The sequence below is a fragment of the Sturnira hondurensis genome, unplaced genomic scaffold (assembly GCF_014824575.4).
Source record: "Sturnira hondurensis isolate 20B ecotype Veracruz unplaced genomic scaffold, ASM1482457v3 Scaffold0018399, whole genome shotgun sequence".
NCBI classification, from domain to species: Eukaryota; Metazoa; Chordata; class Mammalia; order Chiroptera; family Phyllostomidae; genus Sturnira; species Sturnira hondurensis.
In genome coordinates this window covers 1,650,250-1,663,150 of record NW_028091030.1, presented here as the reverse complement: position 1 = coordinate 1,663,150, position 12,901 = coordinate 1,650,250, and the positions used below count along the sequence as shown (strand labels likewise).

General features: G+C 51.2%; 1 protein-coding gene and 1 long non-coding RNA gene across 4 annotated transcripts in view; one reads left to right on the top strand and one right to left on the bottom strand.

Moving 5' to 3' along the window:
- The window catches only part of PRDM11 (PR/SET domain 11), an 84,430-nt gene extending 83,541 nt beyond the window's left edge, over positions 1-889 (bottom strand). For all 3 annotated transcript variants that reach the window (XM_037069051.1, XM_037069054.1, XM_037069056.1), the window contains exon 1: positions 838-889. The gene's annotated coding sequence lies outside the window, so the exon portion shown is untranslated. The remainder of the gene's footprint in view (positions 1-837) is intronic.
- A 3,163-nt stretch (positions 890-4,052) lies between these two features.
- Positions 4,053-8,493, top strand: LOC119002975 (uncharacterized). The gene is made up of 3 exons (XR_005069848.1): positions 4,053-5,301; positions 6,005-6,039; positions 8,063-8,493. It is a non-coding gene; the product is annotated as an uncharacterized LOC119002975 (long non-coding RNA).
- The last annotated feature ends 4,408 nt before the right edge of the window (positions 8,494-12,901 follow it).

The following is a 12,901-nucleotide window of genomic DNA, read 5'->3' as shown; positions in this document are numbered from 1 at the left end:
AGCATGGCCCAGTGCCCAAGACATTAGTATTCTCCTTGCAGCGACTTGCCTAGGGTGTGCGGGCCTTGACCGGAGAAAGGTCATTGACAGCGAAGTTCCCGCAGTTTATACATATGAGAGTACCTTGGGGATTTCGAGTAGGGGAGATGGGGGGCTACTCTCCGGAGGGATTTGCCAAAGAGTCTAAACCGCAACTAAGATTTAAAACATATTAAAGAAACGGCCTCCTGCTCGGCCACGTGTAGCGGAAAATCATGGACCGCGACAGAAAAAGCCCTACCCCATTCTGAAAAATTCGAGCCCCGCACATCAGCCCCGGGGAACCAGCCGAAAGTGTCCCCTAGAACTAGGCCAGCGGCCGCGACAAGCCAGCCCACCAGGAGCCTTCGACGCTCCGCCCCGCGCGTGTCGCCGGGTTCTCCTTCTGAACGCTGGGCCCGGGCCGCCGCTCCCATTGGTCGGCAGCCACGTCCGTCAGTGGGCGGGACGTACGCGCCGAGAAAAGGCTACATTGTAACAAGGCGAGCGAACGAGGAGCTAGCGGGGAGGAAGGAGGTGGAGGGGCGGCCCCCCGAATCCCGCAGCGGCGGCGGCGGCGGCGGCGGCGGCAGCTACCTGCCGAGGGTTAACCCACCTCAGGGCCGGGGCGAACCGCCTCCCCCCGGCCTGCGCCCGCGCCACCCCTGTCCCGCTCCGCCCGCGCGGGTCCCTGACGGCCCGCGCCCCCCGCAGCCGCTCGCAGCCCCTGCACCGGCGGACCCCGCGCTTGCTGGCAAACTGCCGAGCGCTTTCCGAAGCCATTTTCAATGGCCACATTGGCTACCGGGGCTGACTCACCTTCCCGGGAATGCTGCGGCAGCAGCGGGGCCCGGGCGGCGCAGGCGGCCCGGCGGGCGGCTCGGCGGAGGCGGCGCGGNTTCCCGGGAATGCTGCGGCAGCAGCGGGGCCCGGGCGGCGCAGGCGGCCCGGCGGGCGGCTCGCTGGAGGCGGCGCGGCCCGGGCGGGCGGCCCCGCGGCGGGAGCGGCCGCGCTGCGGCGCTCGGGTCCCGGGCGAGGCAAAGTTTCAGCGCCAGCCTCGGCGCGGCGGCGGCGGCGACTCGCTGCTGCTCTCCTCCCCTGCTTTGACCACCATCTTATTAGTACAGGAAATGACATGGAAAACGGAAGAAAGCGGCGTTTGGGGCAGACGCGGACCCCCCAATTCAGGGGCCGGAGACGGGACTCACCAGCCGCGTCCCAGCCCTGCCCCGGAGAAAACTCCCGGGGCCCCCTCGGCCCCCGCCCGGCGCATGGCCCGGAGGGGGGAAACGAGCTCCACGAACTCAAAAAGAGAGGGCGAGTTTTATAATCCAGCCCGAGGAAAAAATCGAGAAATAAATAAATAAATGAAAAAAGAAAAGGTTAAAAGAACTTTCGAACTGGGACACTTTTTTTTTTTCCTGGTCGGAATTAAAAGTTCTAGAATTTTAAAAAGTCATTCCGGAGCGGGGGCTCCCAGGCCCTCCGGGTCCTGTACCTGCCCATATTGAACCAAATAGAGGGATAAACGCGTGCATATTTTTAACCCTTTCGAGGCCCCGCCTCCCATCGCAGGCCCGCTCCCGGTCACGTTTAACCCTTTGGATGCCCAACAGTCTAGAGATAAAAACTAAAGTTGTAAAACATAGATGCCCCGCTGAAAGCTGAGGGTAAGGGGCTTGGCAGCTCGTTTAAAACGTTAACTATTTACGTGGGGCTACGATTTTGAAGTCGCAAACCGCACGTGTTCTTCAGATGGAAATTTGTTACCAGGATTGAGATTCTGAGAACCGGAGAGGCTGGTCCCTGTCCGGCTTGGGAAAGATGTTTAAACTGAGCTCATTTGCTCGGTTCCTCGGTTCCCCCATCTGTGAAATGGGATTCAACCTCACAGAGGTTGAAGGTAGCGAGGACGAGACGGAGAATTTTCTTGGAGACAAAGTGCTTGGAAATCTGAAAGCCCGCCTTTGGCGCCTGGAAAACCGACGGGCTGTGATGGGGCGGAGGGCAGCGCCAGGACCGCGTAAGCCGGGCACGCGTTCCAGAAATAATCCCTTTCCCTTGGCGCTGCCTGCAAGGCGCGTGGCCGAACTGCCAAGTGTCTCCTGACAGGGAAGGCTGTCCTGTGCTGGCTCTAAAACGGGGGGCATCCCCCCAAGTCGGAGGCTGATGGCAGGGATTTGATCCCAGAAAGGTGCCTGGGCGGGGCTGCCCAATAAGGAGCGGCGGCCCCACCCAAAGGTCGGTGGAAGCCCTGCAAGAGGGGCACGGGCGACTTCAGGGTAGCTCCCTAAGGAGATCTCCTCCCGAGGGGATGGAGTTCCGTGTAAACCTCTATGCCGGCCGGAGCCTGGCCCCCGATGGGCATCCATGATCAGGCCCTAGGGCATGCTCCCAACCTCTGCAGTCTTTGGGGGACGGGGTGGGGGTGGTGGAGGGGAGAAGCGCTTTATGCACCAATTATTGGTTTCCATTGTGATGCCATGTGTTGGGCATCACAAACACAGCTTCTTGGAATCCCACGCCGGTTACTTGCTGCGTGATGTTCAGTGGTTTACTTGCTCCCAGCCTCAGTTTTCTTCCCTTCAAAGCCGGGCACGCTAAAAACCCACATTGCTGGCTCCGTGTGAGAAGCCATGAAGGTGTATTTACAGGGCCTCGTACTGAGCTGCTCGCAGTAGATGATCAGCTAACAGCACCTGATGCCATAATTATATGACATTCGGTACAACTTTACATTTTCCTGAACTCCGTGCCAGGCAGAGTATTGGGTACTGGCTGAGTACCAGGATTGGTTAGGCAAGGTCCTTTATGGAGGACTCAGTCTGGCCAGGAGATGGAATCGCTCACAGCTAATTCAAATTAATTTCATAATTAACGCACATCCAGCTTCGCTAAATATTGCATAGAGGCCAAGGGCTTGGGCAGCAGGAAGGACACTGATGAGGGAGCCATTTGTTCTTTTTGAAGAGCAGGGCTCACCAAGGAAATGATATCAGAGGTTGCGCTTGAGAGGGGGTTGGAATTTCCACCAGTGTAGGATGGCATTCCAGCACTGTGAACCACTCGGGCAAAGACCTGGAGGAGTCAGCACGCCCAGGTGTTTGCCAGGCAGGCGGCTGTGACTGGGGTAGGGAGTGGGAGGGGCAGGGGAACCAGAGATGAGGCCAGAAAGCCAGGGGGATAAAGAGAGTGTGGGCACATCCTCCAAAAAGCAGAGGTCTTTTAAGAGAGTTAACTGGTAAGCGAGGCCAGAAGGGGATTTCTCTTGTAGTGCTGCTTTTATATTTCGGGCTAGAGCTGAGCAGTGGGCCTGGGACCACTTGGGACCCAGGGCTGGGGTGCCCCACTTGGGCACTGGAGAGACATTGTATGGTTCAGGGACCCAGGGCTGAGGGGGCCGCTTCTGCACACAGTAAATTGTGGCACCTGACTGTTCCCATCTAGGCTCCAGTTCCTCCTGTGTGACACAAGGAGTTTGGAGCAGAAGTCCTGCATTCTGCCCTCAGGAAGCTGCCCTGTAGGCAGATAATCAAAGCCAAGGCACAGGATGGAACCTGGGACGAGGCTGGGGGAGTTGCTAGAACCATCTCAGAAGGGAAGCCCCAGGCAGCTCAAGGGTTGTCACAGTGATCTGGGTCAATGTGGGCAAAAAGTGGCCCGGGGGCCTGAACGTCATCACCACAGACAAGCGATCTTGTGAGGCTGTACCTCGGCTTCCCCAAGGGCTGAGTTTCACCTGAAATTAGAAGTAGGGCTGGGGTGGGAGCTCCACTTGAATTCCCTGAGACCAGGGGAGGATGGGGAGGAGAAGAGGACCGAGTGAATAGAGCGAGTGATACACACTTTCAGGGACATCACCTTTTGATTCTCTATAATACAAGGCACCTCTCACGATCGCCATTTTTCAGACATGGGAACCATGCTCCGAGAGGTTTAGAAACCTGCCCGAGGCGCTGGAGGAAGGACGAGACTCAAACCCAGGTCTGCCTGACTCCACTGCGCCAGGTCCTCTTCCCTCTTGCACGTTTCTGGTTCGTTGTCCTTTTCCATATGGAGCCTTTCAGCCTAACAAACGGTTGGTAAATTATTTCCCTGATTTCTCCCTCAGACATATCACACATAAGGAGCTGACTGAATCTTTGTGGTGCAAGGTCAGGTACTTCATGACCTCCCTGTGCAAAACCTGTGCTAACAGGTCCTGTCACCTCCAGGTCCCCCTGAGGACATTGAGGTGCTCTAAGGTGGTGAAGCTCAGCTCTTTGTAAGGAAAAGCCAATGTGGTCTTTCTCATCTACTAATAATAATGATACTTAAGGAGAACATACATCCAATGAGCTGCAAGTGAAATGCCCACATTACTGGAGATTCACTTCCCCATTTGCTATAAAACAAGGACAATGTTTACTGGGAGAGATTTCATTCAGGATTTAGTGCCTGGAAAACAACTAGCCCTGAAAACCATCTGCATTTCCCTCGAGGAACTGGCAAGCCTGACTCTCGCTAATAAGAAGAGCTCCGTAACTGAGCAGGTTTTCCTTTTTGCACAGGCTGCCAGGAAGCTCAGAGCCAAATTCCACCCTCATTCCCAACAACTTTGGCAGTTACTCCCTCCTCATTCTTCCCTTTCTACTTCTAATCCTACTGGCTCAGCCTTGTTTTCTCTGCTTTTTATTGAAGATATTCCCTTTTCTTAATTGCAAGAAAGAAATGTTCACAAGAAATTCACCTTTGGAAGAGTTGTTGAAGGGACCCAGATTCCACGGGCCTTGTGTTAAGCCGGGCATGGTTCTGTTCTGCTCTGGTCTGGTCCACTTGTTCAGCAGCTGAGAGATCCGTCTCTTGGGAGGAAGGAGGGACTGGCTTAAGACCAGGGGATTCCTCACCCAGCTGCCGACAACAGCTCGGATCAAATGCCCTGGGTCAGATCATTATTGCTATTTTTTGCTCTAATGACAAGCAGCTTGCCTCTCTTCTGCCTGCTCCCCAGGAGGCGCAAGCCACTATCCCCTGCATACCCCCGGAAGTACCCGCCATTAGTTCCTCCTGTTGAGGCATGGCAGGGAACAGACTCCTCTTTTGTGGGTAAGCCCCTGTTGCCTACGGACTGCCCACCATGGGCCCAGCCAGGGGGTGATTGGCATGGAGGTAGGGATGGTAGAGGTCCGGGGAAGGAGCAACTTTAGATCGTGTGGGTAAGGAAGGCTTCTCAGAGGAGGTGGCATTTCAGTGGGAGTCCTGACAGATTCAAAGAAGCCAGCCCCACCAAGAATTAAGCAGAGAGTTCCTCAGCAGGGGGTGCAGCCCCTGCCAAGGCGTTGAAGCAGGACCTAGCTGGGCTCGGTGTGTGAGTGGGGCAGAGGTCAGTGTGCCCAGAGTATAGTGTGGAAGGGTACTCGGGAGGAGATAAGGGGAGAGTTGGGTGGGATCTGAGACACGCTTTGCCACGCTTCAGATTGATTTGCAGTGTGATGGAAGCCACTGGCAACTTCACAGATGGGGAGATGAGCCGGACCTGATGGATATTTTCACACAATCACCTCAGCTGCCAGGTAGCTTCTGACACTTACCAAGTGCCCGGTGAGTAGGCAGGCATGTCCACAAAGCATCTTACTGAATTATCTCCACGTTAGAGATGAGGGTGATGTGGACATGTCTCTTATTTCTGGCTGCCCAGCATGTGACGTCCCTTCCAGCAACTGGGAAACTTCTCACCTTCTGAGCCCCGAGGAAAAGCAGCGTGTGCCCTCACTATGCCCCCTAGACAAGCTGAGAACACCAGGTACTTCCTTTCCCAGTGCTATAGACTGAAGGTTTGTGTCCCCGCCCTCCAATTTAGGTGTTGAAACCTAATCCCCAATGTGATGGTATTAGGAGGCGGGGCTTTGGGGAGGTGATTAGATGATGAGGGTGGGGGCCACGAGAATGGGATCAGTGCCCTTATAAGAGGCCTCAGAGAGCTCCCTGGCCCCTTCTTCCCTATGAGGACGCAGAGAGAAGACAGCATCTGTGAAGCAGGAGGTGGGCTGTCACCAGAGACACTAAATCTATTGGTGACTTGATCCCAGACTTCCAGCCTCTGGAACAGTGAGCAATAATTTCTTTGTTTTTAAGCAGCTTGAATGGACTAAAACACTGAACCTCCCTCAATGTAAGGTGCAGGTACATGACAGAGACTCAGCCAATCTGATGCTTTTCCCGACTTAGAACTGGAAGCTAGTGACACATGGAGGCATGGACCATGGACAGTCCTCCCTGGGGAGAGTGGGGAGGCAGTAGTCAGTTCTCAGGGGCAGGGACACCAGAGGCTGGATGCAGCAGAGCTGGGGGATGGGTGGCGCCAGCTCCAGCACCTACTGGTCGGTGTCGGGCAGTGTCCTCACTGCACTGGCTTTGTGGCATGACCTTGGCTGTGGTTTTGGCTCTGTGCACCCCACACCTGGTTCTTCAATGTTTCAGAGGGCTGTGAGCTGCCTGAAATCCTTTCAATATGTTCCTTGCCTGCTTAAGTGAATGTACGAGTTACCTATTGCTGCAAAACAAATAACCCTAACAAAATTAGCAGCTAAAGATAGTAAATGTCTATTATCTCACAATTGCTGAGAGTCAGGAATTCTGGGAGCACTTTGGCAGGATGTTTCTGGCTTGGAATCTCTCACGAGGTTAGGTGAGCAGCCAATGGGGCTGTAGTCACATGAAGGCTCGCCTGAGGCTGGAGAATCTACTCCCACATCCCCTCACATGTAGGGTGAGCAACAATTCAAATTTGCCCAGGAGTGAGGGTGCTCTCTCCTTAAAACCAGGACAGTCCCAGGCGCACCTGGTCAGTTGGTTGCCCTATTTATGGGACTGTTGGTGAGAGGCCTCAGCCCCTTGGTCTGGGTGTGTCAACAGGGCAGTAGGGCTGCTCATGACCTGGCTGCTGGTCTCCCCTAAAGTGAGGGATGAAGGACAGAGAGAGAACAAGAAGCAAGCTGAAGTCTTTTACTTGTCTGTTTGTTTGCTTAAATTTGTATTGTACTTTTTCCAATACCATTTAGTGCCCTTATACCTCCTCCCCTCAGCAGTCACCACACTGTTGTCCATGTCCATGAGTCCTTTTTCCTTTTTGCTCAATCCCTCCACCCCCTAGCCTCCCCCAACCTTAGCTGTCATCCTGCTCCCCATCTATGAGTTTGTCTCTGTTTTGCTTGTTAGTTCAGTTGGTTCATTAGAATCCACGTAAGAGTGAAATCATATGGTATTTGTCTTTCTCTGACTGGCTTATTTCACTTAACATAATGTTCTCCGGGTCCCTCCATACTGTCGCAAAAGGTAAAAGTTTCCTCTTTTTTGTGACTGAGTAGTGTTCCACTGTATAAATGTCCAGTAGTTGTTTTGTCCACTCACCTACTGACAGGCACTTGGGCCGCTTCCACATCTTGGTGATTATAAGCTGCAGCCTTTTATAACCTCATCTCAAAGTGTCATACCATTCCTTCTGCCGTATCCTGCTTGTCATACAGACCAGCCCTGATACTGTGGGGGGTGGGGAACCACAGGGCATGTGAATCTCAGGAGGCTGGTGACCCAAATCAGCCAGAGTGATTTCTCCGGAATTCTCAACAGTAGACATGGCCAGGGGAGTAGGCAAAGGAGCCCGGGGCTCTCGGGTGAGTGCCGGCTCTGTAGCTGGTCTCCCAAACTGCCCTTGCCACAGACAGAGAAGCGGGCCATGTTGACCTGAGCATTTGGTGGACCACAGCTTCCAAACCAGGGTCTGGGCCACTCCCTCCGCTGCAGGGATCTCAGCTGTGTAGGGCGGGGGAACCGGCGGTGTGTACCTCTCTAGCTTTCTGAGTCTCAGTCTCTTCACCTGCAAATGGGCTTGGGAATGTGGAATTCAATCATTGTGCCAAAGATAAAATGTGTTTCTATTGTTGTTCTTCTCTTCTTGTCCAATAGAGCTAAAGAAGGAGGGAGAGATGGAGACGGAGACCACAGGAGACTGTTTTCCAGTCCCAAGGATGAGACTCCTGAATGCCACACATTCCTGAACCCACAGGACCCCCTGTGGATGAGGGAGAAGGTTCAGGAATGCTGGGGGGATCCACACTGAGGCAGACTTCAGCTCCAGGAAAAGAAGAACTGCCTAAGAAACAGAGCCCTTTCTTCCCCTTCCCGCCCCCAACAAAAGGGGCTGCCAATGCAAATGGTGAGCTTCTTGTTACTGGAGGCATGTAAACAGCGCCCTGTTACATGGCGGGGTGCGGGGGGATGTCTTCTGGAGATAATTTATGCTCAGGTCATGTAGTAGGTTTGATGAGCTGAACACTCTTGATCCCAGGAAAGGGCAACCGTGTTGCTGCGTCACAGGCTCCGTGGTGAAGATAGCACTGGGCCAGGAGTCAAGACAAGTGCATGCTGGTCCTCTGCCCACTGATTGGCTGCTGGGAAACCACACTCAGGTCCTACAGAGCTCAGAACCGTAGGCTCTCGATCAGTAGAAGAAGGGACTGGTTTCCAATCCATGGAGTTGCCTCTGTCGGAGAGCTTCTCCCTGGTCCTGGAGAAAACGAAAGCTATAGAGCAGTGTAGACTGTTTTCATTGTTAAATCAGTTCAGCTTACAGGACTATCTTTAGTTCTGTGATGATGTATTCTCTACTACTTTGGTGTTTAAATGTTTTTTACGAACTGATGGTAAGGGCATATGTAAAAGATGGTGGTGGTTTTCTGGGGTTTTCCCTGGGGGTCTGACTTGGAGAAATAAAAATGTGTCGTAGTTCCCTCAGTTATTTTAGAATGTACATGAAGTTAAGGAATGCAGGAGTCGCTAGGCGATTCAAAGGACCTCCAAGATCGTCCCCCTCTTCCTCTCTCTTCTCTGATCCACTTGCTCACCCGTCCGCCCGTTTCCTAGAGCGTTTGCCGAAGACCTACCACACGCCAGACACTGAAGCCACTTCCCAAGCAACGCTCACAGGGTCCCCGCCAAGTCCAACTAAGGACACGTAGACCCATGCACGTTCAGGTTACTTCAGATTCGTCTGTCACACAAGTGCCGACATGGGTGTCCTTTGACGGCTCTTTTGTGTGCTTCTCTCATTATTCCCTTGGAATGAGTTCCAGAAGCATAATTTCAGGGTTAAAGCATGTGCCCGGCTTTACGTCCTGAAACATCTTGCCCAATCGCCCTCCAAAAAGACGACTGATGTCCGTTCGCATCAGCTTTGTAGGAGTGTGATTATTTCTCTACTCGCTCATGCCGAACGCCATCCATCTGCTTGGTCTTCAGTAATTTAAAGTGCAAGTGATACATCTCATTGTTGTTTGAAATTACACGATGTTGTTAGCAAGAGAGCACATTTTCATATGTTTATTAATCTTTCATGCTGATTCTGTGAATTGCTTGATTATGTCCTTTATTCGTTTTGAATTGAGGACCCTGTGCCTTTTATTGATGTATAAATGTAGCTTACAAATTAAGGATAACAAAAACCATTGTTTGAAATATATAATGCAATTTATTTTCTCAATTCTGGCATTTTTTGTGAACTTATTTATGATGTCTTTGCTGTGTGGAAATATAAACATTTTCTGTTTTTCCTTTATGGGTTTGTGGCATAGCTAGAAAGAACTTCTCCTCTAGAAAGTTATAAAAAAAATTCTCCTAGACTTTTTTCCAATTTAGTTCTGTTTAAATATTTGATCCACCGGGAATTTATTTTGGTGCAGAGCAGGGATCTGACTTTATTCTTTTCTTTAATGGGGAGCGAGTCGTCCCAGCACCGATCACGGGGCCGCACATCCGTCCCTCGCTCTGCAAGCTGCCTGTGCGCTGCGCTCCATTCCCACACCATCGTGCGCTTAGTTTTGTCTTTCTGTATTGCATCGTTGCTCATTCGTCTAGTTGTACGGTGCTAACCTGTTTAAATTATTGTAGCTTTATGGTACATTTTAATGCTAGAAAGGACATCGCCTCTACTGTTTCTTATCTTTTTATTTTAATCAATTTAGTCTATTCCCCAAAGACAGCAATTTTGAAACTCTTAGCTGGTATTGCCTCCATTTTTATGCTACTATTGCTAGCTTTTGATTAATCCATTTTAGACATTATCCATTGACTCTCTGAAGTGGTAGATGAGCCTTCAGTTCCTTTATACTCCATTTCTCCTGACTCCTCACGCCACCCACCACCCACCCCAGGCTCAGTGCGGTCAGACCTCTGGGCTGGGCTGCACCCCTGCTCAGAGCTTCCTGGTGACGACCACGGGGATGCTGTGTCCTGCTGGGCCGAAGACACACTGTAATTAAATTTACTTTGTATTACAGCTTTTGTTTTGCAGAATTCATAATAGTCTCCTCTTTTTCATTTGCTTACTTTTTTTTCCCATAGCAGGGGTCAGCAAACTTTCTGAGTAGAGTCAAGTAGTAAATATTGTAGGCTTTGTGGGCTACCTATGGTCTTTGTCCCATATTCTTGGGGGATTTTGTTCTGTTTTGGTTTACAACCCTTTGCTCGGCATGTCTTGAGATTCATTCACGTTGTTGCTTGACGCAGCGGTTTGTCCATGTTCAGTGCTGAGTAGTATCCCATCCCGGGATACACCACAATTTCCGCCTTTTCATTGCTCTTCCCAGGAGATTTCCTTGACCGAACTTTGTACTGCTTCTTGTACAGGGTTCTGAAAACACCCCTATGTTTCTAGCCACGGGCTGCCCGCAGCCTTCTAAGGGCCCCAGTCCCTCCTGTTCCTGAGTCTTTCCTGTGGTCTGGGTGGGCAGCTGTCTTTCCCCTTTCCCGTGGCCCCCAGGGGACATGCAGACTTGACTCTTTTTTGAAAGGTTTTCTTTATTTATATTTAGAGAGTGGGGAAGGGAGAGAGAAAGAGAGAGAGAGAGAGTACAATCAATGTGAGAGAAAAACATCGATCAGCTGCCTCTTGTAAATGCCCTGACCAGGGACGGAACCTGAAACCCAGGCAGGCATGCGTCCTGATAGGGCATCAAACCGGAGAGACCCGTCGCTTTGTAGGATGACACCCAACCAATGGAGCCACACGAGTCAGGGCCAGACTTGCCCCTGGATTCCCTGCTAAGGCATCCCTTGCTCCAGTGCCTTCCACCCGTTTTCACTGCGACCTGAGGTCCCCAGGCCTCTGCCTTTCACCCGAGGTGGGTTTTGTGCTGTGTGCCCTCCCCTCTTCGTTGGGGCTGATCCCTGGACGGAGGAGGCGAAGACCTCATCACTTCACCTAAACTTGGCTGGCTCCCAGGAATCTCAAAAGGGAAATTTCTCCTGTTATCATCCTGTTATTATTCCAGGTAAAATTTAGGGTCAAGTCCAAAGTTTCCCCTTCTTTCCATCCCCCTCCTTCAAAAACATCTCATTGGGATTTTTAAAGTAGACTTTACTTCTTAAAACATTTTAGGTAAATAGAGAAATTATGAAGACATTACAGAGAGTTCTCATGTACTGCTAAGCCAGTTTCCCTTATTTTTAACTTTACATTAGTGCAGCACATTGGTCGCAATTCATGAAGCAATACGAACACATCATTATTAACTCAAGTCCACAGTTTATTCAAATTTCCTTTGTTTTGACCTCACGTCGTTCTTCGGTTAGGATTCCAATCCAGGTCCAACGCCACATTTGGTTGGCACGTCTCCTTGGGCTCTGGGCCGTGACAGTTCCTCTGGCTTCCCTTCTTCTGATGACCCCAACTGTAGAGGAGTGATGTGCAGGTGTTTTCCTAGAATGCCCCTCTACTGCAGTTTGCCCGATGTTTCTGTCTGGCTGGGCCAGGGTTATAGGGTTCGGGAAGGGAGTCATCGGTTCCAATGGAACGCCACTGCCTTTGTAGGGTAATCGGAGGGGCGTGACCTCCCCAAGTGTCCGGTTCTGCTCCGGGATGTGGCGCGTTTCTGCTTTCCTGTCAAGCCTTCTTTCACCGTCTCCTGCGGCGATTCTTCGTTTTCTTCTTATGGGCCTGGCATCTGTCGTCCACTGTGTCTCAGAGTCCCTCTATAAGGGACTTGGTCGCCTTTGCCGCTCTTCTGAGTGGGCTCTTTTTCAATTACCTTTATTTTCTAAGTTGTCCTTGCTACACTGGAAAGCTATTGAGTTTTACAAACTTACATTCTGACTGGCTATCTTACTAAAGTCACATACTGTTTGCAACAGTCCTGAGTGGATCCCCTTGAGGTTTTTTAATAGAAAGAATATCTCATGTACATGATTTTGCTTCTTCCTTTTAAATATGTACGCATCTTTGTTAACTTTCCTTTATCGCTGCATTAGTTAGAAGACCCGGAACTTGGCTGACTAGGAGTGGACGTGACAATGGACATCTTGCCATTGTCAGTGATGCCAGCTCGTCACTTGTTTTTACGATATTTGCTGTAGTGTCTAATAATCTTTCTTGTATTTTGAAGATGTCCTTCTATTTCTATTGCAGTGCAGTTTACATTAGGAATACCAATTGAATTTTATCAATAATGCCTTCTTCAGATTGAATTTTATCATGAATTTTATCAATAATGCCTTCTTCTTTCAGAATCAGCACCTGTTTTTCCCATGAACTTCTTAATGCAATAATTATTGCTCTGTTTTATTTCCCTGCAGGGTGCCAACCTGCTTCCCAGCCCTGGCATCCTCAAGGGAAACCTCTGCCAGGCTTTGCCCTCTGCAGCTGGGGTAAACCTGCACCTCTGGCCACCCTCAGAGGACAAGGCACATGTGTGGACATCAAGCAGTAAAAACTGGGCTGGGATTCAGACTTCTTTGGATGGGATGCTGCCTGGTCTAGCCGGTGTCTCCAGAGCTGAAGGTGAGGGGCTCTGCCTGGCTGTCACATAGACTTCTGGGAAGGGGTACTGACTGGCCGTTAATGGCACCTCAG